The sequence below is a fragment of the Tachypleus tridentatus genome, chromosome 8 (assembly GCF_004210375.1).
Source record: "Tachypleus tridentatus isolate NWPU-2018 chromosome 8, ASM421037v1, whole genome shotgun sequence".
Classification (NCBI taxonomy): domain Eukaryota; kingdom Metazoa; phylum Arthropoda; class Merostomata; order Xiphosura; family Limulidae; genus Tachypleus; species Tachypleus tridentatus.
Genome location: NC_134832.1, coordinates 12897068 through 12924743, shown reverse-complemented (window position 1 = coordinate 12924743; position 27676 = coordinate 12897068). Strand labels below are relative to the sequence as shown.

The 27676-nt window shown below is 31.1% G+C and overlaps 1 long non-coding RNA gene across 1 annotated transcript; it reads right to left on the bottom strand.

The window, feature by feature from the left end:
• On the bottom strand, positions 1–27676 carry LOC143224096 (uncharacterized). Its single transcript, XR_013013206.1, has 4 exons — positions 27578–27676; positions 4441–4522; positions 1918–1936; positions 1–286 (listed from the first exon to the last, which is right to left on the bottom strand). It is a non-coding gene; the product is annotated as an uncharacterized LOC143224096 (long non-coding RNA).

Here is a 27676-nt window from a genome sequence, read left to right as displayed (position 1 = left end):
TATAAAGTATGACAAGACACAAATAAACCTCTTAATTCTTTTTCACTTCGATACCTTTGGCAATGGATGTGGTATTGGAGGTGTTCTAAGAGAAAACAAAAATGGTGCTTTTGTAGTAATTGTAGCAGGGCTCGAGGCTTCGGAAGTCACCGTAAGGAGGCTGTTAAACGTAGGGATACTGCTACACCCTTGGGTGGACATAACACCAGACCAGATGTTTCCTTTAGATATATTGCTACTTGCCGTCGGATCGTAGAGTTTCGAGGTCCTCGTTCGTGTTGAACAGCTGCAAGGAAATGGTTGAATTAAATCAAGAATTCTGTTGTTTTTTAATTTAAACTAGATGATAAGTGATGTGTGTTCATTCCAGGAGAAAGGTAAGGAAAAGGGAAAAACACAGTTAATTACTTAAAAGCGTATAGAAGGTGGGCTTAACAAATTGTTAAATAAGCGAAAATTAGATTTCACTATTTGGTAAAAAACTTGAAGTTAGGCTTCGTATTTGGGTTAATTCATACGATTTCAAAATAGCTACAAAATCCAATAATTGTATCACATACCGTATTTTAGTTTACAATGGTTTATATTTCATCCACGGTGGATACACAATCCGTTATTTACAGTGATATTCTGAACGCCATTAACTCTCAGGAAAATTTCTATTTGTTCAAGTAGTGTAAATCGAAACAGATAACAGAGAAACTAAAAAGAGAATTCAACGTTTTGAGCTTTTTATGCTGAAAAAAATGTCCAGGTGAGTTAAAAATTAACTCATTTAGTCAAGCTTCAGTTATAACTTGCTGATTATCTTCAAACAAACACTGTATAAATACGTTTCTATAAAAATATGTTATTTACACTACGAGGCACAACTAACTACAGAACCAGTCGTTTTATTCTGTATAATTGACCGATCCACTGCCATAAAATATATATGCGTTAAGAAAGAAAATTGTGTGTATCAATCTTGTTAGCAAATACCATAAATTTGATACACAATGACATTCAGTCAAATTCTAAATTAAAATTTCCGGCTATTTGAGAACGTAATACTAAGGTATGTAACATAATAAATCGAAGACTCGTACGAGATGAATTATAATACACAACAAATCACAATAATCTTTCACATAAGAGTAGCGCAAAATTGGCTATAGGTATTGTTGATAAGTTGTCCTCGGTTAAATCTATCGTTTCAAATTCGGAAGACTTTTCTAATATATTTAGTGACTTGTGTGATGTAAAAATGTATATAGATGAATATGTTACTTTTTTGTTCTCTATACTTCAACGGTAGAAATTATCTTACCGTCTTTATTCATTCCGGCTTTCAGACATCTGCGAAGTCTACAAGCTCTACACTGATTTCTGTGAGTTTTGCCAACTGTTTATTAGGGCCAGCACCACGTGCTTTACACACATATAGTCTATTATTTCGAACTGAACGTTGTTTGGAACAAACAATAAGTTATCTTTCCACCTAAACAGATGGATAATACTACTTATATCACATCTAATTTTTACATACATATGCTAACCATCTAGCTTAAATAGACGCATAATGTATAATATATACATGTTAACCATCTAGCTTAAATAAATGTATAATATATGTGACAACCATTTATCTTAAATAGATGTATAATGTACGTGTACCAAATTTATTAAAACTAAATTTTGTTCCTCAAAGTAATTAAATATAGGTATTGCCTGTTTCCTTTTTATTTATAAAGTATTTCGTTTTACAGAGTGTGCTATGTGATCGTTGATTTTTACCAGAAACCGGTCATTTTAAAAACTTCTTAATTAAATGTTTTTGAATATTGAAAACGTTTCTTAAGCTAATTAACCTATTCCACCGTAAATAACATCTAACATTCATAAAAATTAGAAATAAAACAAAAGGTCTGAACTTACCTTGAAAAATCCTGCACATCTGAAAAATGTTAAAACATATATAAAAATAATTTATACGCATATTTACCGATCTACAAAAATTCTTTGTATCTCAAGATTAAGCAACGAAAAATTAGCTTATTTTAGTTTGACACACTTTTAATAAAACAGATAAGATAAAAAAGATATATATGTATATATATATTTCACAAATAAATGCAATCAAAAAACATATGAAACAGTTCCGTTTCATAAACGAACTCCAAATATCTGAAAATAAAATAAAAATAAAACTTTTCATTTTATTTACTTGGATATCAGTTTTTACTGCTTCTCTAAAGTTTTACAAGATTTTGGTATCAAAACCTTTCTCAGATACGTGGGTGGACCAGTGAGTAGTTTTGGCGTTTTATGGCACAAAGCAACTAGGCTATCTGTGTCATATACGTAACAGTATCAAAGGTTAGTATTTTGTTTCACATATCACTAATGTCACTAAATACACATTTGTTTATATGTATACTTATATATCATCAGAATTGTCAGCTGCTTAACACTTAAAGACAAAAATCGCTAAAAAAGGTTAACGACGCCTGTTTATTTTATATCTATTGGTTGTAGTTAAGCACAAAACTCCACAATGGGATATCTGTGCTCTTCCCACTACCGGTATCGAAATCCGGGTTCTAGTACCATAAGTCCGCAGATATATTACTGTGCCACCGGACGTTATTTTTGTTGGAGAGCTATCAATCTTTGAAATACAGCTTCTCGGCTTATTAAAAACTGAACATTTCATTGGTTTTTGGTACATCCTCATATTCAAATGACAGCATTCCCTATATTTTTTAGCTACAGTCCATAACAGTGTTCCAATTTTCTAAATTGAGGAATATTTCAGTTAGAAAAACAAAAATGCACACACAAGGACACATTGAGTTCAGCTAAAGGACCAATTTCGATTGGGCCATGTATTAAAGATGGAATCGATCAACATGACTAAAAAGCACCCTGCATTTAACATTAGACTCTTAAATATTATACCTGTTGAATCCCCAGAGTAGGGTTTATGCGTTGAAAACGATAGGGGAGGGGTGAGCATAATCACTGTCGCGTATAAGGGGCAGACGTCCGTTGTTTCACGTTTTTGTCATCAAAGAATTCTCTTCTTTCTATTCAGCTAGAGTCGTTTTGGCTATGAAAATCTTAAACACAGAAAAAACTGTGCTTTGTGGGTGATAACAGTGTTAGACACATACGGTGAGAAACTTTAGTAGACTGCCAACATGTTCTACTACATTTTTTGCTACATGTAATAATTTAATCATTTAGTAACACATAACTTTACACAGTGATCAGTCCTTGATACTATATAACAGTTGTTTCAGCTTATTGTTTCCCCTGAAAAGCTAGTAAGAAAAATGAATAAAAGTATCATTTCAAGTATTTCAAAATTAAACTTCCAAGTTTTTAAGCAAGCTTTTCCACATAAAGACAAACAAACTTTTAATTTTGCATTCTTCTCCAAAACGGTTTGGTTGTAACTGGTGTTTAACGTGTATAAACCAGTTTCAGCTAAATGATCGATAAAAAATATATTTTGGGAAAATATAAAAAGTCTGACCACAGTATCACTCGACGTAATTTTGTTGAAACCAATTCTAAATTTAGCATCATAGTAACTATTATATATGGTAATTTGTTTCTGTTATTTATATTGAATTTATAATTAATGGAATTTTGCTCCATGATCTAGTTGTTTAATAGAAGGTTATGTATTACCTGCATTGTTGTTTAGATAAAGTATAACTATCAGTGAGATAATAATAATCATGGTACGCTTTGTTGAAAGCTACAGAATATGACTCTGGAAGAAGTGTTTTTTGGACCTTCTTAAACACAAATTCATTGTGTGTGAAGGGAGTCTACTCCGCCACATACCGTCGCTCATTTTGAACATACAAAACATGCAATGTAACATCATCTTTGTTTCATTGCACTTATTTTTATATTGCTCAAGTAAACGTACATCTTGTAGCACTGTCTTTGTTCCATTATATATAGTTCATGATTCTCAGGGAAACTACATTGCCTACCGTCTCTGCACTGTGATTATCGAATAAACGCAAGTAGTCTAGTTTCACTGTGCTGCTCACGATTCTCAAGTTAACGCATATTGTCTAGCGTCACTGTACGGCTAGAGTTTCTCGAGTAAGCACATATTTAGCGTCACTGTGTTTTTAATGGCTCTCAAGAAACGTATATATACCAAGCTTCACTGTGATTCTCTAGTAAATGTACATTACATAACAATAATATTTGCTTCGCTGTATTTACCTTCGTGATTCTCTCGTCAGTGCTATAATTTTGTTTGAAATCAGTTGGTAACTCAATAAAATTAAATTCTACAATTCTTAGTCAAGATTAGTTGTTGATTGAGACATAAATTAATCACTATTACTAACTTTTTGTATATTTTCAGCGCAAACTTCGAAGAACTATTTTTAACTGATGATATCGTCGAGTCTTTATCTAACTTCTTACCCGTTAGAAGCAAATATTCCATAGTGTTTCCCAAAGGAATGGTCTTCGCATACTTTATAGAGAATATCCAATAAAATTCGACCTGAAAAATTAACGAATGAAATATTAATGGTGTTTCAGGAGGTTAAATGTTAAAAATAACTAAAAATAATCTGACGTCAGTGTTGAAATGAGTAAGTTTCCTGAAATATGGCAGAATAAATTATTGACGAAAATAAATATAACGTGATTCTACACCAGAAGAGTTCATAAAATAGCCTCAATCGAACTCTTACAATTGACAAAAATGATTAAAAGTAAAATCCGGGTTAAAATTCTCAATGGTTTTCAGAGCAAGTTTACAATGGTACACTCACGATATTGGTTGGACTATTCGGTATTTAAATAAAAATAAATCATCACAAAACGCAAGGTCAAAAATACATTCTTAAGTATCATTTTTATCACTTTATGTACTTATGAAGATAAATCACTTTATCAACTTATAAACGGAGTTTAGTCATACTAGATTAATGTCACAAGTGGGGTAATTTAGGGATCAGTCTCAGAACATTGCTCTTTTTGATTTACATCAATAACATAGGTGAGGAAATGGCCAGTAAATTACTTAAATTTTCTGGTGATATTAGAGCCTTTTGTGTTATTACCCAGGATGGAAAGCTTGTTATACGACGAGAAGATGAAATCTCTCAAATTGCTTTTTCTTGAAGAAAGAAGAGTTACGGTGAATCTGATTGAGGTGTTTAAGAATGTAACAGGAATTGGTAGTGTTGATGCACCATTGTTATTCATACTCAACATTGAGAATAGTAGGATCATGGACACAAATATAAATTTTGACGTGATAGGATTCATTTTAAGCTAATACAGTTTTATTATATTTCTTTGGAACGTGAACGGATTGCCTTCGAATGTTATGGAGGCAGTAAAGTTATTTAAGCAAACTTAGGAGAATGTTTGATAACTACCTAAATGATTTTCAGAGGTCTATTCATTTAACAGTTTGGGTTGAGTTTAGAGAATTAAACAGGCTAGCCTTAGATGGAGAAATACGTTCCATTTTGTCTTTAAATATTATGTTATGTTGATAAATTTTTTTTATTTTTATAAGTCTGGTTATTTAAATTATATATGTAAAACACGGCTGGTATGGGTAGAGAAAGCACTATGTAGAGGAGCGCCGTTTTTTACATATATAATTTTATCTACAAGTGGGTTTTCTCGTCATTAAGGATCAAGTTATTTAAGTTTCTACAAAACATTTTCATACAGGTTAACTGGTACCAAGTAATCTTTGCTACTCATTTACATTTTGAAGAACTTTTATGTTATGAAATTTTACATTGCAGAGTTAACACTTTTAGAATTTGAAATATAGCATAAGTTTCATGGAACAAACTTAACTATAAAACCATTATCTAATAGAGGTAAAACATTTTTTAGAAATTTAAAATGTTATACAACTGTTCTCATTGGGAACTAACTGTTGTAAAAGCGTATCTAAAACTATTTATTGGAATGCAAAATGTGAGACAATGTTCTTTTGGTTTCTTTTTCACGTAAATAATTAAGCACTGGTTTTTTTTCAAGCAATCTGAGGGTGTTTTGTAGGTTTGGTTTTAATCTGACACAAAAATATAACTTTTAAATTTAAAATAAAAATCCATATCTTTGACAAAACTATACGGGTTATTTTGAGTGTTCTTTCTTTAATATTAATTTCGTACTGAAATTTAACTTTCATCAGTGTTATATGTTTCTTTAGTTTAGGAATATTGTTTTCATAACAACTGTTCAAGAACATATAGAATTAATTATATGCTATGTGTTAAAAACAGAACAAATAGTTGTAAATGTATAAATAAATCACTTGTAAAGCCTGACTGATTGTGCACATGCACGTATTAATAAAAAAAATTTTGGGCATGCGTACTTGTAAATAAATGTCTATATAGAGCTTGTTGTTTCAATATTTCTTGGTTACTTGGTCAGGTGATATAAGTTTTAAGACATTTTGTTTTAAAATAAAACTGGAGTAATCAGTATTGAAAATTATAGCGAAACCTTATCGATCCTTCTTCATCAAATCTGAAAATGTATTAACTCTTACTGTTCCAACTATAAGAAAACATTTCATTAAGGTAGTAAATTTTAACATTTCAAAAATACTGAAAAATAAATCTACAATTAATTTCGTTTAAATTTACCAAAAGTAATTTCATTCTACAACTAGAAACACATTGCAAACATTTTATCTGCAAATGAATTTCAACAGTTTCTCTTTGTTGTAGTAAAGTAATATCAACTGGACCTGGGACAGAATTTTAGCTTTATGAAGAAGAGAGAAAGACCTTTCATTGTTAAATTATATAGAGAAATTTCTAATATTCTGTATTGGAACACATGTACTAATATCAGGTTAGCAATAATTTCTGAACAAAGCAAGATTCCTTCATAAGTCAGAAATAAAAATGATTCCTTGTAATAAATATAGCTGATTTAATATACTGTTCTTACTATGATTATGTGGTTTAATAAAACAAGAATTTGTAATTGCTAGAATGCATTGATTCGCCAGTTGTTTATTCTCCTGTTAGCGATATTTTCGATCGTGATCCCGAGGTTATGCCACCTTTGTAGATTAGGTTAGTCTTAAATATAAGCACTAGGTTAGCAATGCAAAATTAAGAAAGTAATAAAAATGTGTCAATAAAACTATTATCTATATATTAAACTTTTTAGTCGAAGCACAAATAAAAATAACTTTAGATACATAATTTAATATAACTTACTTGCAAATCATTATTTTTGTTTCATGTACTATTAGTGTTACTTTGTCCTTTAAAAAGTGTGACACCACTATACAGAAAACGTTCTGTAATCTTTCCTAACAACGTATATTAACCAAAAAATCTCATTGAACGACAGTGCAAATTAAGAGTGACTTATGTCTGAGCAAACTTAGTATTACTCATGTCACTGTTCAAGTAAAGAGTCAGGTAATAGGATGGTATAGATAGTATAGCAAAAACGAAATAATGTTTATGGTGACAAAAAATTATTATTTAAATGAAAAACAACAACATGCAATTAATAGTAAACTGTCAATACATAAAAAGAATAATTAAATGAATTATGATAAACACAAAAACAGTTTATTAACACAATTAATTCATCTTTATCCCCCACGCCAATAGTCAATTCACTGAGTGAACAGCCAGAAGTAGTAAGTTAAACACTAAGATCTAGCCGAAATGTATGAGCGATTAGAGGTTTTGTGCAAGATCTCTATAATAAGACTTAAAAAGAATAAAAACAATGATAAATACGAGAATCACAGTAATTAACAAAAGACAATGAAATTAAATCAAAGATGAAATATAAGAATTGTTAAACAGTTTGAATTAACTATAGTGAGAATATGTTTGTTTGAAGTTAACAGTTTGAATTAACTATAGTGAGAGTATGTTTGTTTGAAGTTAACAGTTTGAATTAACTATAGTGAGAGTATTTTTTTTAAGTTAACAGTTTGATTTAACTATAGTGAGGGTATGTTTGTTTAAAGTTAAGTACAAAGCTACATAATGAGCTCACTTTGCCTATCACATGTAGCATTTCTAGCACTCTACGTCCACAGATACAGAGCTGTGCACTTGGGGACATAGTTAGAAACAAAACAAACCATTATTCATCATTAATGTAAAACTTTAATCAAGAAAGTAAGATGTAGATAAGATAATTTTGAAAATGTCGTAATATTCTATAAAATTATGAATCCTGTAACTATAATAAGTTGTTTATCAAATTGAATAACTATAATGTTCAAACTGGGTAGGATATGCTTTGTTTTAAAACAATATTAGTTTATTTAGTATAATTTATGTTAAATGTTGTATTCAGAAATGGAATATTTATAGTGTAAAAGTAAACAATTTTTTGTTGTTGAAAATGTTGAGAGTTGCAGCATTATCGTGTTTATTAGCGTTAACAAAACCTTGATAATTCGGTGGAATAATACTAACAATGTGTGACTGAAGTGCGAGGTTTTTCTGTGATCTTTTTTATTTGTAACTAAGATTTGTACAAATGAAATTAATAAGTTACCAACCACAGGTTTTCTGAAAAAGACGTTTGCTGAAATGTACAAATGTATTATCAAGAAAACAAACACAAACTGTGTAAATTCGTTGACTGTGTAACTTTAGAGAAATATCTATGTATACAAACACAAACATTAAATTATCAAAACTCTTAAAATGTACCAAAAACGCTGAAGAAAGTATTTAATTTTACGAGTACAAGGACTAACGTAGAGATTATTCAAATCATATGTTTATATTGTTTTTGCCTCAAAGGCTTTAATTTTCAAACTGCATGGCGGTTAGGACGTTTGACTCTGAATGTACCAGTCGTAAGATCGAAAGCCGGTTCCGAATATGCTCGCAATTTTAGTCACAGAGATGTTTTTATGTTACAGTCAATCCCTCTATTTATTGATAAAGTGCCCCCCGCTAGTACAGCGGCATGCCTACGAATTTACAACGCTAAAATCAGGGTTCGATTCCCCTCGGTGGGCTCAGCAGATAGCCCGATGTGGCTTTGCTATAAGAAAAACACACATACACACACTTATTGGCAAAATGCATCATAAAAGTTGACTATGAATGAATTAGCCAGTTTCATTTCTTGTAGTCGGCATTTCAAAACTAAGAACAGCGAAATCTAGTCTTAAAAGCTTTACTTTAAATAAAAGAACTTTGCATTCATTGAAATTAATAACGAAGACTAAAATCGGTTTTTTCTCGAATAGTATTTAGAACATGAATGATTCACTAGAATCATTGTTTCACATCAGTATTAGCAACGATTATGGTTTAATGGTTAGCGAGCTAGGTTATGTATTGAGATTCAAGCTGTAATATATCGCTCCACACTTTTAGTTGTAAAGACAATATAGCTGTGACAGTATATATACTTTTTCTGTTAGGCTAGTCACATGATAGAGAACGCCTATTGCTTTTTGGTTACTTTCTCTCTGATCAGCAGCTCTAAATAATGGATATCTGTATTCGAACCTTATGAATCTCTAACTTGGATGTTTAGGCCAGTTGCTGCACAAAGCACTGTTTAGATTTAAAAAAAAAACACAAATAAAAATACCAAACAGACCCGCACGGCTTTTTCTTATTTTGCTTCTAGATTAAGCAAAAAAAACAAACACTGATTGCAACTCCTATTACTACGCATATAGAACTGCTACAGAGTTAGACACTGTAAAACTTCTTGTGTTATACATCCAGTATTTTTCAGGTAAACGATAAAAATATTTAAATAGTAGTATTGTGAGAGCTGTTACCGGTAATTTGAAAACAGTTGCATTAATATTTTTCGTGAAGTTTAAAAAGTAATTTTAATTTATGTTGCAACACCATAAAAGTCAAAACTAAAATCTAGAATTTATTTATAGTAGTTAGTAGCTGTATAAAAAAGACAAAGATCCACACAACAAGAACTAAATAGTATGTACCATTACTTAAGCTCGCGATACACGATATTTACCTCTTCAAAATGCTAGTAGTAAAAAAAAATAGCTTTGGAGTTGAACATTTGAAAATCATAGCATTGTGAACTATTTAATAATGGCAGAGAGGAAGACCATAATTACGACAACAGACACTTAGTGCATTTCACTTTTACTGGGATGATCTTTTATTTAAGATTTTAAATGCTTCTGATAACTAAGACAACGGTCTGGTCTGTCAGGTCGATACAATAAAACATAGATATACTTGTTTTCTCCTAAATAATATTGGTTCGTTAATTTAATTCATACAAAAGTGCTCGATTAACATAAGTCTTCAAAATACTTTCACACATTGTTAACTTAAGACAAACCTATAATGTGCAATGCTGACTATAACGGAATCAATCTAGCTTCTAAAATTTGAAACTAGCCTGGGAACGTAAAAACATTTGTGACAGTTAAAGTCTGTTAGATTAAATACTGGACCATACCAATAACCTATAAATATCACAGAAATCGACGTTACTCATAAATAAAATCCACATATATTCTCATATGTATCTTTCTCTATATATATATATGCATACTAAAATAGTTATATTTCAAGCGTATTTGTTATTTCAGAAACTTATTTACTACTCAAAGAGTCTAAGCTCGCCACATAGTATGTTTTTTTTTTTCTCAAAAAGTATTGTTTTGTTTATGTGTGTAACTTTGTTAATATTTGTTTTCATACAAATTCCAGTAAAATTTCCAGTAAAATTCAGCTGGTGTTACTAACGTTGCACCACTGAAAAATTTAATATAAACTTAAAGTTTTTGATGATATATTCTCTCCAAGGTTACAATCTGTTTAGTCCCATTTTTAGAAAACTTAAAACATGATGACTTGTACGTGAAGATTAACTTTTGAAGATTGTTTAAAAATTATAGTGTACAATGAAGAGATTTTCACTAACCTTTTGAATACCCTACAAAACAACCAAAAGGATCTGCTTGTTAAACACGGAAACTTTTACCACCCATTAACTCACGATAAAGATGGGTAATATATCGAGAGTCTGACGTTCATTATGAAAGTAGTTTATGTCTAAAAACCTGTAATTAGCATCTTGCATAGAATGACAATGTACACAGCACGTGGTGGTTTAACCAGGTGCTTCCCCTACGTCACATTACATGCAGTCAAGTGTGTCCATAAGGCACGTGAATGTATATCCTCCCACAAAAGCACTCACTGTAACCTGACGGTCATTTGGCCATTCTACTGGGCAAAGATGGCTCATCTGTCCGGTAACAATTAAATCACGACGCGTGGCGCATGTCACGCTTGACTTGAGAACCCAAGGCCGACGTTCCGGTAAAAGATGTTTGTGACTATGTATGAGCCCTGATTAATCCGACTAAATAAAGTTACAAAGTTCAATGTAAGCCTTATATCCAAAAGTATGAAAAATTCATTACTGTAAATTAAAAACAGCTCAGCGGTTTCTACTTATAAGCACCTTAGGTGTATTTTGTTGGTTATTAGTTTCGTAAATTATTTTCTGTAATTGTGTATCGAACTAATGTGAGTTTAAAGGTAAAAATTATATATTCCATATCTATGACTTAAATCCTTAACGTACATTTCCGTGGAACCTACTTTCATATATGGAGATCGAGGTGGTTACATTAAAACGACTTCTAACCTTCATCATGTTGTTACAGTCCAAGATGTCACATTGAGCCAAGCATCTTGGCAATAGTCCTGCAGCCCATCTTATATTGCAAATAGCTCCGTCGCAAACGGTCCCTTTCAAAGTATATGCTTCTCCTGCAGGCTTTCCATATTTTATCCAGTGTAGGAGAACAATGATTTCCTAGTGTCTGTTTTCACAGTCCGATTACACACAAGTTTATAAGCAATTCGTCTGGCGATTATACCAGTATGTTCTCTTATAGAACAGCGTGAATGCTCATTTTATCTTACAGTTTCTTGAGATATGCGATGGTTAAACAAATTACCTAACCGATCTCATTTAGTATAAAGTTACACAATGAGCTATTAGTGCTCTGTCAATTGCGGGAATCGAACCTCGAATTTTAGCATTATAAGTATGGCCCCACCGAGGAACAGATGAATGGATGTGTCATGAAAGCAATTTTCGCTACTTCTTTAGATGGAAAGCCTTCTTTAATTATGCCCCCAAGTGGCACAACGGTATATCTGCAGACTTACAACGCTAGAATCTGGGTTTCGACACTCGTGGTGGACAAAGCACAGATAACCCATTGTTTAGCTTTCTGCTTAATTACAAACAACAAATAAACAGTAACTTTTTAATTATGTTGTGTAGTACTGTTTGAGGTACGTCACTTTTTGTCGTTTTTGTCAACTTAATTTTGTACGATTTGTTGCAGATCTCATTCTGGATATTTCTGCAGACACGAGTTGATCCACATTACTTTGTTTCCAATGCCATTAAATACAATAGATATTTCCGTCTTAACAATCCTAAATTTCATATCTAGGCTCATCTTTATTATGTGAGTGTAAGAATATTTTGCATCGCAAAGAGCTTTTACGTACCCAATTTGAGAATAATAGATTTTCGATAACATCAACTATCTATAAGTCGTTAATCAATGTAAAAATGTAGTTCTGATGAATACTGTTCTATCGTTATAGCCTACTGAACAAGAACTTTCTCAAAAATCAAGATTTTTAACAAAGACCAATAATCCTAATTCTACACGACATCTATTTATTATAAACAAAATCAAGGTATTATATGGTCAAGTGAAAATCATTTTTTACATTTGTATATATTGTTTTATATTCACCAGTCATATTCAGAAGTGACAAGTCAGAGCATGGTAATCAGACATTGGTAAGTAAATGTTACATATTGTAAGAAAATACTGTCAGTTAATTCAACAAGAATGAAATAAACATTTAGGTCTTAATTGAATAATACAGGATTTGAGATACATTCAAGCTAGCCTAGTCTAATCAAACTCTTAGTTTTATACAAGCTTGAGTGAATTATAGCGTAATCTAAACAAACAGCTTATGTTTAAATAATTCTAAAATATACCTCTATAAAGTGTCTTATATAAACCAGCTCTACACTTGAATAAATCTAAAACTTTGAATCATTTTCACTAATTTGTTCTAAAAAACTATTCATTAAAACATAAGCTCAAGTGAAGTTAAACAGATCTGGTCTAAATAATCTGTTTTGTTTAATGTAAGTCTGAACTATACCTAATCTAGTTTAGTCTAAACAATCTATTTACGTTTACACAAGTTAGAAGTGCACTGGTATAAAATTGTTTAATCTAAACTATATAGTTGAATGACGTCTGAGGAACACCCAGCCTAGTTTCGTTTAAAAATATGTTCAATTTATATAGGTTTCTTGCTACACAGTTATTATCCGTATTTCTAAACGCTCATATTTTAAACATTGCAATTAAATTTAATGTTGTTTATCATGTATGCGATTAATTGGTATAACCATTTAGAAAACACCACTTTTATGTTAACATTGATTAAGGTTTCGATTGTTTGAATAGACTATAATTACATATTATAGTTATAAATGTAAAACTTCCATATACTTTAATGTGTATGGCTGTTTTCTATGATGAAGTTTTGACCTTTGTCAAACATTTTAAATTACAAAAATATTATTCTTTACAACAGCTAACATAAGATTGAAAAGTTATTAGCACTGCTTGCTCGAAAGGAAAGAGGAACACTCTTTATAGATTTTAAAATTTTCAATGATTCTGTTGCAGTAGACATATTTTTTACACTTTGTTTAAACTTCAGTTTGTAAAACATTCATAATATATACAGTATTTACTTCTGTGTATTACAAGCAGTTAAGTCGTTTGTAAACATAATAAACATTGCTAACGCACTCTGAAGATTTTGATAATCTGAATATCACATATTGATCTATATGAATCTGCAGATCCTTTGATCTGTATTACACTACAGGACCTTTAAACAGCCTCCATGATCCTTTCGATTGAGAAATCTTATTTTAAGAATTTTTACTTACTTGATGTTCCAGAAGGTTTTCTTGTCGTAGACAAAGTCATTATTTAGTAAAATGTTCATAAAGTCTAAATATTTACAAAATCTTTCTGGACTCCACAATATACCACACAACAGCACGTAATTAAACTGCCGAGAAAAAAATAAAATAAAAATTGAACAAGACAGTAGAACAAGACATAGATTTTTTGTGTTTTCTCTTTTATGGGCAGAGGCAAAATAGCAAGCTGGTCGTGATTTCACGATCCGTGGTCTGGTTGAGTGACCTCAGAGATAGAACTCTGATGGAGGACTTATCGATAAGCAGATGCACTATCAGATTGACGAAAGAGGGTATGCTTGTCCCAGAATCGCACCACAAAGCCTTTCATTGGCTAGAGCAGGACAATGGAGAGCTAATGCAATGGAAGTAGAGGCCTGTCCATCATAGTCCCGTGGTTTAACAATGAATATAATAAACATTTGTTGGCAGTCTTTTAATTTTTGCGGACTATTTGTTTCAATGACTTCAACAAATGAACACCAGTATACTTCAGTTTTATAACAGTTCACTCGATATATTCACATAGAAATTCTAAAAAGAGATATTTTCCTTAGCAAAGTAATTCCATACAACGCAAATATAGGTAGCTATAACTGTAGTATAACTCAAAATTACTCAAAATCAAGAAAAAATTACAATCGCTAATGAAGAAGAAAAAAGTTAAGAGAAGAATGTTTAGACTCAGACATCTTAACGCAGCTTTGACTATAATGAGACAGTATATGATACTTTTCATTGCTAACTGTATTGATGTATACTGATCACATGACCGAAGACAATCTATAACATATTCTCATGACCTTGTCACCTGTAAGTATATACTAACGAACCAAGGCATGCTATTCATCTTTGACTATACAACACAAACCAGTGCTTAGGTTTCACTAAAGCAACACAACCCACACTGCTAGTTTACTCCGAATATATGTTCCACATTGTCCCTTAATGGGACAAATGTAAGTTTATCCACTTACAAAGCCGAGATCCGATGTTCTCTTCTCTGCGATAGACATAATAGATTGCTCAATTTGGTTTGCATTAAAACAAACAAATTGATCCACATTACCCAGGATGCTAAGTATCTCAGACTATATTCACGTGACTCAAGATACTAGCACTTTTTGGTTAAGGTTATGTGAGCTAGAAACCTCGTTGTCTCCGATCATAGAATTGCTTGTCCCAAATACTAGTGATTACTGACCATTCTAAAACAATATATGACACTTATTAGTTTTAATAGTGCAATAAAGTAAACAGAATACACATAATCCAAGTTACTAGTTACAGCTAAAAGTCAGTTTTGTAACGGCTAATATAAAGATTGTCAGTGCTGATTACAGTCTTATAATCCATAAAATTGTTGTTTTTTTATATATATGTCAATATTTTCGGGTTTGTGTGACTAAATCTGCATTTCTCTGCAAAAAATGCAAATGCTGAGTTTTACAAATTGGATATAATGACGTAGTTCTGAAATTCATATTTTTGCATCAGGTGATTGATTAGTTTACGTTGTCTTACGTAATAGGGCCCCGCATGGCCAGGTGAGTTTAGGCATTCGATTCGTAATCTGAGGGTTGCGGGTTCGAATCTCAGTCGCACCAAACATGCTCGCCCTTTTAGCTGTGGGGGCGCTATAATGTTACGGTCAATCCCACTATTCGTTGGTAAAAGAGTAGCCCAAGAGTTGGCGGTAGGTGATGATGACTAGCTGTTTTCCCTCTAGTCTTACGCTGCTAAATTAGGGACGGCTAGCGCAAATAGCCCTCGAGTAGCATTGCGCGAAATTTAAAAAACAAACAATCTTACTTAAATTGATGTCAGGAAGGGTGCAAGACAAAATTAATATGCGTTTACTTGTATAACTTTCTACCTTTTGAATATTTATTCAGAGTGTACACAATTACCCTTGAAAAGACGTGCCTTTAATATAATTAGGCTGAAACAAGGATCAAGCCTGGTCAAAATCTAGATTATCACGTTCTAAGCCAGTAGAATGAAGACCTTTTCACATCATTTGATCTTAAAGCTTTTCAAACATTTTTTTCAGAGCAAATTTAGATTTAATGAACAGGCAGTTGCTATACAAGGCCCAAAACTTAAATCCTTACTCTTTCTACCAAATTTCATGAGCACACACCCTATAAGCGAACTTGTTTGTGGAAATTCGATCATTCACCTTTTTTTAATATATGAGTTAAAACGACGTTATCTTACGTAGATTGCATTAAATTACATGTGAGTTTATTTAATTCATTATATCAAACCTACCTGTGCATCATGTAATACCATATTCACTGCATGTCATTATAGCAAATTTCAAAATATAAATTACTTGTTTACTGTCAGCGCGCATGTTCGTGTATTAAAATATAATATGCAATATATAGCATAAAGACATTTAACAACACGGGCAAAACATAACAGTGATATTTAAGTACGTCTATATATAGATTCGTATACCTGGTTGATTGTTTCAAACTCGTCCTGTTCCCACAGGGCTCCAGATATCCAAGATATATGTCAAGATCCTGGGTTGCTGAGTGGTCTTTAAGTTCCGTTTACCTTTATATGTCGGAAGTACATTTTTAAGCCTATTAAGCCCGAATTCCTAAAAGACGCTCCGTGATTTGTATGTCATACTGTAGTAAGTGATGCCAAGCATAATGTCCCCTGTTGATTTCTTTCTTTCTTATACTTTCTGATGGCTTGAATACTTGAGCATATGATCTGAGACAAATTACCTAAACATCACTGCTGTGACAGTGACAATGTTTCTAAGACCTAAAGCTATATAAAGACACATAAAGGAGTTATTCATCACTCCTGATCCGACATATATAATACATCAGCTAACCCAAAATAATGTCCCACAAAATAAAATTTTTCTACAAAATCCACTAAGTGAGGCGAATGTATGAAAGAACATGTAAAAACTGACAGTGTAATTGTTAATTTTGTTACTATTATATTTGGGATTAGATGAAGTTGAATATCATTAGATAGTTAGTCATTTTTTGTTATCTTTTACCTTTAGTATATATGTATGTGTGTGTACATTTGTACGTATCCGGGATCTACGATGTCCTTTTTAAATGGTCAGGCAATGAAAGTAGTGTGCAAAGCACGTTTTGGCATCTAAGGCATGCTAATGGTAGGGGAAGTCTAGGGCTATACCTTTCAGGTAAAGTCTGAGAAACAAGTGCTCTGGGATTTCATTCTGTGCTCGTTTTATTGTAATTTATTGAAAGTATTAATCCTTTGGAAACACTTTTTTATGATTCACAAAAAAATGGTGTTCACTAGTACTTATACTCACTATAGCTATGAGTAAGTACAAATACGCACACTTGCAGATTACACATCTAATTTATTATGTTTTATTTTACTGATTCATACACAAACACACTACAACAAATCTATCTATTTACTTAGAAACAATTTTTGAAATGCGAGTTAAAATTTGAAAATCCTTACAGTTACTGTGTTGATCCGGCTGTTGCCAAATCTGCTCATAAATATTTATTGAAATCACTTTAATGGAATATTTGTATAATCAGGAATTAAAATGAAAAACAAAGACTAAACTTGTTACCCCAATTTATAGCTTTAAATGAAACATCTAATAATAAATATCCCGATGATGCAAGGGATAATATCCTTTTATTTATATCGTGATTCCTTTGTATAATGATACAAGTAAAGTACTACCCGTTTAATATTGTTTAGAAATTTTGTTGTGTACTAAGTCAAATTTAAGCATTAATAAACAAAGAACGTTAATCAAGACACGGATATGAAATTAAGGGAGAGACTTATTTCGATACGAACTTATAAAGTAATAATATTAAGCTGAACTACTTGTGCTTCATCATATACTTTTTTAGCTATCCATAACAGAGGTACGTTGTATTAGTTTTGGCTATAGTGAATATATTCTAAGATTGATTTGGTTGCTTTGTTTGGTGTTTTATAGCGCAAAGCAACTGGGCTATCTGCGCCGTATATTCTAAGAGAAAAGCCCTGACTTCCTTTCGTGTGTCATCACCAGTTAATGATGTGTGTGTTTGAAAAAAAAGACCCTCTGAAATAATCCTACATGTTGTTTTAGTAATGTTACGTTATATGTTTTACTATCACTTGTCCAGGTATTTCTTATGTAGATGAACAGGAAATGGATTAATTTAAAATCATAATCCTAGGCTTTGCAGCTAATATGTTCACGTAGAAGTAACTGCTATTGGAATTCTTTCACAAATGTGGGAATTTTCGTTCGTATTTTCATATATTAGATATTATACAGTTATCCATACATTAGTTTTATACAAAACAACAACCGAGAGGAAGAAGTCCAGGTGGGACTTCGGTGTGCAAAAATGTTGCCAGTAAATCCGTAGAATAAGTCATACATATAAATACGTATTAAGTTTATTATAAAATATACTAAAGACAGGATATAGTGCTTGGAAAGGAAGCAGTTAAACTTACAAAATATTAGTTTATGCTCTTCGCTGCCTTTATTCACACTGATTTAGTAATTAAATTAATTACAAATGTTAAATGTTTCCACCTTATCTAAACTTTGATATTTAATCATGTTCTAAAATTGTTCATTAGAACCATATAAATCAAAATTAAAATATGTTTAAAATATCCCATAAAATCCAAAATGTGGATACTGAAAGAAACAAACTTCAAACCTCAAATAAAAGAATGAATCATAATATACACTCCTTAGTCCTAAAAATAAACTTTAAGAAGAATAAAAAACCTATGAAATAAATCTTAAGAATAATAAAAAGCTACAAAATAAACCCTTAATTATAAATTTTTGATCCAATCAAATTTTTAAACAAACACAAAAATTCAATCCAAACGTCTAATCAAGTTTAAATTACAAATTTTCATTAAAATCCAGTAATTTAAGTACCTCCTAAAATATAATTTTGAGGGTTTTTTTAAAACATAAATCAAATGAGCTTGTCCTGGTACCTAATTTTACAAGATTTGTAAAATCCATAAAGATAACCAAAGTTCAACATTTTATAATTTGAAATCTGAATTTAATCCAGTTTTTAATTATTAAGATCTTTTAATCGAAAGTAAATGAACTACGAGGATCAACACCAAAAATTAACTTATAAATTAACACAACTAATCTTGTATAACAAACTGACTAGAAATACTTAATATGATTAATTAAGACGCACATGAAAAATCAAAATCTCTAATGTCAAAGGCATAATTTATTTTTAACATTGCGATCTTATCTCAATCACTTAGATATTTTCAACTATCAGAAGAGTGTATTATAACAACAATATTTCAGCAACACTACAAGTAAAGTACCGATCGGAAAACTTTATATTACAATTTAATATATATCGCATAAGTCTTAGATCTATTACGATTTTTAACATTACATTTTTTATCGATTCTTCCTTTTTTCTAACTTAGGACAAAGCTATACAATAAGCTCTGCCCAACACGAGTATCGAAAACCGGCTTTTAACACTGTAAATCTGCAGACATACCGCTGTACTATGAGGTGCCTTTAGCCAGTACATTATCTAAGTATAATTATATGATGCTTCATCACCTTGGAAAAAGTATTCGCATCATAACAGAACTTATACTGACGAAACTGTAATAAATCATTAATTAACTGGTAACTGTTCTGTTAAAGATATTTTCAGTATAACTTATACTGGAATCTGAAAATATAAAAAATAATTAATTTTTTTTAAAAAACGAACCCAATTATTTAAAAAGTTTGTCAATAAAATTATTACACCCATAATTTAAAATCTGAGTTTCAAAAACAAAACGGTTAAAAAACGATAAGAGCTTAATTCCAAAATTTTATCACGTTTTTAAATAACAATTGCATGTTACCTGAAACGCTCGATAAGAAACAAAAGTATCGTATAACAGCTAAACATGTTTAGAAATCTTAATACATTTGATATATCGTAGTATGCTGTAAAATCAACATTCCGCGATTTACAAAGAAGAAAAAGTGTCTTAATTCAAACATTTAATCAAATTTTCAAATATATCTTAGAATGAAAATTGTGATATTTAAAAATTCAAACGTCTTTCGTATCTTAAATGTTTCATCGAGATATAAATTCAATGTTTTTAATATTCTACATATTAAAAGCTAAAGAAAAGTCGATTTATCAATACTTTTTTAAATAGCTAAAGAAAAGTAGATGTGTGTGTATCGATTTATCAATACTTGTATCAAATAAAGTCAATGTATCATGTCTAAACGACATTTATATTTTGTTAATTTAACGACAAAAAATTTAACTTTTTTTCCTTAAGTTCTGCAGTCCTACAGGTTAGCAATAAATTGTTACACGTGTGGTACGAGAACATAATACAGTGGATTTCAAAATGTTCTGTTCATTCTCTTGAAAAACTCTTGTGAATGCATATCTTGAAGCGGTTTTCATCAGCTTCTTATAAACGTTGACTACAAAAAAAAACTACTCTTAAGATCCACTTCCTTCCTTTAATAGATGTAGGTTTAACCTTTAACGTTAATTATGTATATTAACTCGAGAGAAAGTGTTCGAAAAGTATTATACTAAACAGCTTGGCCCGGCATGGCCAAGCGCGTAAGGTGTGCGACTCGTAGTCCGAGGGTCGCGGGTTCACGCCCGCGTCGCGCTAAACATGCTCGCCCTTCCAGCCGTGGGGGCGTATAATGTGACGGTCAATCCCACTATTCGTTGGTAAAAGAGTAGCCCAAGAGTTGGCGGTGGGTTGTGATGACTAGCTGCCTTCCCTCTAGTCTTACACTGCAAAATTAGGGACGGCTAGCACAGATAGCCCTCGAGAAGCTTTGTGCGAAATTCCAAAACAAACAAACAAACAAACTAAACAGCTAAAGAAAAAATCTAATCCAAGCAATTAGATTTCACATGCCTACCATCATTTCTCCCTCCGCTGAATAATATTACGAAAAGTACCAGCACAAAAGCTGAGGCTTCATTGGTTAAAGTACAAATTACGATGCTTGTGAAAACGGAAACAGGTTATGCATGCTTGTTGACAACTCATTAGTATCGACGGTGCTGAGCTTTCGAAGAGCTAGTTGCTGTTGCCTCAGGTTTATTGTAAAACAATTTTCCTAAACAATTCCTTAACTTCAGCAAACACTAAGAAAAGTTTGGTTCGATTATTTAAAGGTTTATCATAATATATTTTTTAAACTTGAAAAAATTAGATTATCTCGAGCAAAACAAATAGAAAAACTTGTGTATAGTAAATAAATATTTCAGGAACGTACTAATAAAATGTACAGTAATAAATAATATAGTACAAGCTCAGATTTATAAACTTTAATGCAAGATGTTAAATAAACATTTGTAACTAACGCTGTAAGGTAAGAATATTTCAGTCCAGTGTAAAGTGTAAATAATATACATAAAGAAGAATCACTGAGGTTTGTGTTTAAATGTTAAGTTTTTTTTCATAATTACTTATTTCAAATCTGAGTACTCATTCGATAAATGTTTGACGCTAAGATATCTTTCCCTTTCGTGGTTAAAGTTTCATTCTTAACGTTACTATAAGAAGAGTATTGTTTCTAATATGTATATAAAAAAAATTTCCATTTAGATTGGTAATATCGTTTAATATTTAATTCTTGCATCTACTTGAAGTCTTATGATGAACAGTCTACGCTAAAGCCGAAAATCGTCCACCTTAAAATTGCAAGTGAAATATTTGGAATATACAGGTTGGCAGTAATATTGTTTAAACAGTAATATTGTTTATAATAGTGCAAATCACTGTTGATCTCTTCCATTAGTATGCTGGGATTGAGATTATGTTACTTTAAACGCATATGTGATTTTGAGTATGCGACAGAATTAAAAAACCATTAATAAACATTCTGATTTGTGTTATTTTTACACACTAGCTTAAACATGTTTAAAAAAAACAGAAGCACATGACGATATAATTATAGAAAAAGGTACTTAGTCTTAAACATAAGTTAAAATTTAGATAAATGTTTTAATAGACAAGAAGTGTTTTCGCAAAACTTTTCACAGTTGACGCTAAAATTTTCCTGCGTTGTTTAAATAACGATTTAATCAATCCTTTCAATAATTAGAATCATTAGCTTAATTTTTAAGACATTGCTATCACTTTCCACGGTACAAGCTTACTTAACACTTAGAACTAGAAATTGTGGTTAAAGATTCCAGCCCTGTTGGCTCCACGGACAGTATTAGTCAATCACTACTTCGTCAGCAGGTATTGACGTTCATTATTTGTCCAGTGTCCAGGAGTTAATTAATTTTCTATAAGCAACTGATTAAATCTCTCGAGAAGTATACATATATAGGTTGCACGCAGTGAACTTTATCATGAAAATGTTCCGTTTTCCACAAGATTAAAGTACAATAATTACTGTACCTCGATTAATAGGGGTAGTTCTTAAAAATAGACTATGTGTTGGGACTAGGCTTAGAACTTTCTAAAAGCCACCATTCTCTTCTTTTCATTCGAAGTTCACCTTAATCTGCAACACTGGTAAACGTTTCTCTCATTAATGGGGATGACATCATTGCTTCTTTTGGAAATAACAGGAAAGTTCAAGGTCTGGATAATCACGGAAACTGGTAGGATGTAGACCTTTCACAAGCAGGAATCAAATCACGTAGGTTTTAAATAAAAAGTTAATAATGATGACGGTAAAGCTACTTATGCTCTCTCTATATATATACAGGGTGGCCCGTAAGTCCCTACCCATCCATATATCTTATGTATCCATGTGTGCTGTCCCTCATTCTCGCTGCATATCATGCGACGCCATGTTCTGTGAGACATTTTCTTCGACATAGCAGGGGTTATTGTTCCAAATGCCGCGGTAACAGCTGCCTTCAACTTATCATTAGTATTATTGAATATAACATAATAACATATGGATGGGTAGGGACTTACGGACCACCCTGTATATATATAATACATATCAGTGTCACAAATATAATACGTAGTTGAAAGTTGTTTAGATTAATTTTGTTTCGGCAGAACATATTGGTTACACGAGCGAATAAGACAAAGATAGTAAAAGATAAGCTACAAAGAGTTTCGCATATTTTTATGTCTATATATGTATATAAGGGTGTGATAATCAATTTTCAGATCTATATTTGACTTTGTTATTAATATTTACTTATATTTACAAATGCACCTTTTTAGTGTTTTATCAAATAAACACTTCTTTAAGAATGAATAATATAACCTATATTATTTAAATAATAAGATAAAGGTTTAATAAGTAGGTGATTTAAAGAATTAAACGCGAAAGTACAAAGAAATTGTTGAAGCATGTTTATAATCAAAGTTTAGGCCATACAATCCCTTAAATAATTTGACCGGAACTTTAACCTCATATCTCTTTTTTTTTACGCTGATTTTAACCACACTTCTATGTTAACATAATTTATCACTTTATAGCTGCACGTGCATGTTGTTCTTGTTAAATACAAAAGCTTATTTACTTATTACAGCAGAAAATAGGTTAAGTTGTATAGCCTTTTTTGTAGTTTTATAGTTTTCATTATGTTGACTAATCTCTACTATACTGTATGTGTTTAGTTTTGTTCTATGTTCGTATTATTACCGATACACGCGACTATTTTCAAATTTCTTAGCTCTACATACATAAATCAATGATCAGTTGTACTGAATCCGACCATTGGTACTGAGTCCCAGTTTGGTTGCGAATAGATATTAATATACAATATGTATAAAAAACTTGAGCTTATTTTTATGTAATGTTTTTAATTGCCGATACTGATTACGATACATTTTTTTTACAATTGTTGACTCTAATTTGTGTACTACATTGATAGGAGTTTTCACCTTATGGTATCGATTGGCTTTCTGACCAATTGCAGCATGCTAAATTTTAATATTATATCCTATTGGAGTGAGAGAAATATTGCTAGCCTAAAGAGTTTCTACTAAACGTATTGTAGAATAATTTTAACATTTTACGGAATCTAAGTCTATTCTTTTTCACGACTATTCTTGCTTCTTTCTTTCATATTTTTCATTGAATATTAACTAACTTAACTCAAATACATTGTTCTTTTAAATCCTCACTTCTTTTCTCTGTTGTTGTTGTTGTTGTTGTTATTGTTGCAAACTTCTATTCTATTTTGAATGCTTGAGGAGACATTGCTCGTAGAACCTCCTACCGTTCAGCACACTACAGTAATTTCCCGCTACTAGACTTGAAGACAAGTATAAATAGGATTTCAACCGAAACAGTCCCGTCGATTTTTTTGTTGAGAAGACGGACAGGCAAAGGTTTTTCATATTTTATGTCGCAGTAGGAGGTAGAAGCGGGCGAAGGACTCCCCAAAAGTTGTTTCCAAGTTCTGTCCCCCAAGCCTCTGGAAACTTAAGTCTTTTTTTCTGCAGAAACCCTAAGATTTCCATAGTTTTGGATCAGTGCGATACCCCAGATTTCGTTGTTCACTTGGCCTCAAATGGAAATTATAAAGCTAGCAGTAGTTACAGTACTTTTGAGCTGGTTTTATATTTCAGGTTTTGTGCCTTCGTTGAGAAATATGAACTGCTACTTTTTAGTACTAAACATCGAACGACCTGTATACCACACTATTTTGTAATGAAAGGAACAATTATTCTTTTATTCTAACAAATAGTACCAGTTCTCTATTCTTCTACATTTTATGACAAAGTTGTTCTGTGTTTTCTTTGTACTTGTATAATCGAGTTAGTATTGTAAGAAATTGGTTAGAGACATATTTCACAATGTTCCTGCACCCTAATACCAGTATTTTACAGCAGTATCTTTAAAAGGCGCACTAATAATATAAATTAATAACTACAATATCTAGGGTACGCAATAATAAACTTTTGGGTGTAAACTCACAAGACAGTGTTACTACACTGTACAATAGTTTTTATACCAGGACTAAATGTCTTAAGAAACACATATATGTAAAGATAAGCATTATTGAATAGTACAAACAAACCAACAAACAAACAGTATTCAAAACTGGCATATTCATCTATTTTCAACTTTCTCCAAATTGTAAAAATTACTTTATCTTTGGCTTTTTTAGTTCTTTGAAGATCTTAAGAATTCGTTGATTTATTGAGATTTTGTATTGTCACTCATTTTGTGCGCGAAAAGTTAGCTGCTGTTGGTTATAAAAAGCTACACAACGAACTATCTGTTCTGTGCCAACCGTAGAGACCGAACACCAAATTTTAAAGTTATAATATCCTAAGTTCATCATGATTCAGTGAGGTGAGGAGGATTATTTAAATTCTCATAATTCATTTTAATTTAAAGTTGATAATATTAACTTGAATGTGTTTTGTAACAGTAACCCTTCAGTGTTGTGCTAATAACGCCACAATAACTTATTCAGAGATTAACAGTTCTTTTGATTTACTGAATTTCTGTAACTTGCTCAAAAAAGTTATAGGTGAATTCTAACATCTAGTTTAAAATTTCTCATACAAAAATACTGTTTAACAAACAAAAGAGGAAAAGCTATCAGTAAATAAAATAAATTTATTCCACAATATAAAACACGTAAATATTTTCTACCTGTAGAATTATTAGTATTTTTTGTCAATTAAATTAAAATATTATACACCTAAAAAGAAGGAAGAATTTCGAAAACTAGTACATGCTCAGTCATCATCTATTTATCGGACTCCAGTGGCTTAGTGGTAAGTCTGAAGACTTATGACGTTAAAAATCGTGTTTTAATACCCACGATTAATAGAGCACAGATAACAACCCATTGTGTAACTTTATACTTAACAAACTATATATTATCATATTAAGGTTCAATGTAATCAATTATTAATTAACGGACACCAAAATATTTAGTACAAAGTATTTATAGATACTGTCCAAAAAAAATTTTCTTTTGTTTTGCTTTTTAACAAGTGAAGTAGAGTTAACCCTTAAAGTAACGATAAGTAAAATTTCACCGAAAACCTATTTGTTGTATTTTAGTAAAAACTACACATGTTATTGTGCAAAAACTGAAATTAAGCGACTTCAAAGGCATGATTGGTGATACTGTTATTACTCAAACAAGTTTACTAGGTATTCAGATGTAATAACTGATAAATTGAAATGATCTTTTGATATTAAATGTATGATTACAAGCGAGTCAAAGCAGTCGGCATTGTTTAAAAACTTAAACATTAAGTTGATAATGACACTTTTTATCAGCCTACTATTCTTTGGTTTATATTCATTGTGGTGTATAGAATCTGGGTTTTCCTGAAAGAAGTGTTTTATACATTCTAACAGTAGAACATTATATAATTTATATATATTTATTTTTAGATATTTTAAGGATCGTGTTTCTCTGTATTATTATTCATGGAACATCCTTAAGGTACATGATGCATAACACTAGAACCTTGGAAATGTATGCACATATTTCATCATAATAGTAAACTAACCTTGTTTTTTTCTAGTATTTAATTTCAGTATCTGAGTTCCATACATACATACATACATATACTAGTGTAGAAATTTGAATAAATATTGCATGTGAATAAAATGTGTGAGCTTTTTTACTTTTGAACTATTTTATAGTTGTTTTCTTTCATGTAATAGTTATAAAAGAGTACTAAGAGTGTGTATAAGCTCTTACACTATCAGATAGCTAAGAAAATATAAAAATACAACAGAATTACTTAATGTAATAAAATTAAGTTGCTTTACAACCTTGTAATAACTACGATAATAATTAATAAATCAGAAAGTTATTTTTAACCATCTTCTAGGTAGCATTCAACACTACATTAAATATTTGTAATTTTAATATAATGGACGTATCCTATATATATATATATGTGTGTATATGTATATCTATGTACGTGACCCATATAATAAATACAATGTTGTGCCATCTATTGAGTAGCACCACAAACAAAAATCAATAAAAAATGTCATACATTAGCTATTCAAGACTCAAACAATTAGAAAAATAACTATGATATATACTATAACCATTTCCTAATCACAGAACATAACTTTAAATAAAAATACTCTCCTCACAACACTAACACAACTTTCACTAGAACTGTACGTGAAGGTTTGATTATATCTTCAATGACGTAATTTGTTAATATAGTACTAAAAATGTTCTTCTTAAAAGCTGTTATTTTTTCAATAAAGGTATTATCTTTAATATGTAAAAAATAATACAGTTTATGTCATCAAATTCGAACATTTTTCCCATGTAGTGCTTACCAGAATTTTTTTTAACAAATTTTTCATGTTTTGAATTCTTCTCCGATATAATATGAATATAAAATCAGTAATTAGCAGCGCAAATTGCCGCTCGTATTGTAGCGTTTCTGTTAGTGTGTATAATTAACGAAAATCAAAAATTTAATTGTCATTATTGATATTTTATCCTTTCAAGTAAAAAAAGTATGTTTAAATAAAACGGCGCAAGGAATTACAATAAATGAAATCACTTACAAGAAAATAGGGTGACTATTATCTGAAAATTCCTATCTCACCCCAGTCATTGAGCAGACAAAGATAAATATGACAACATCTGCGCACAGAGAATAGACG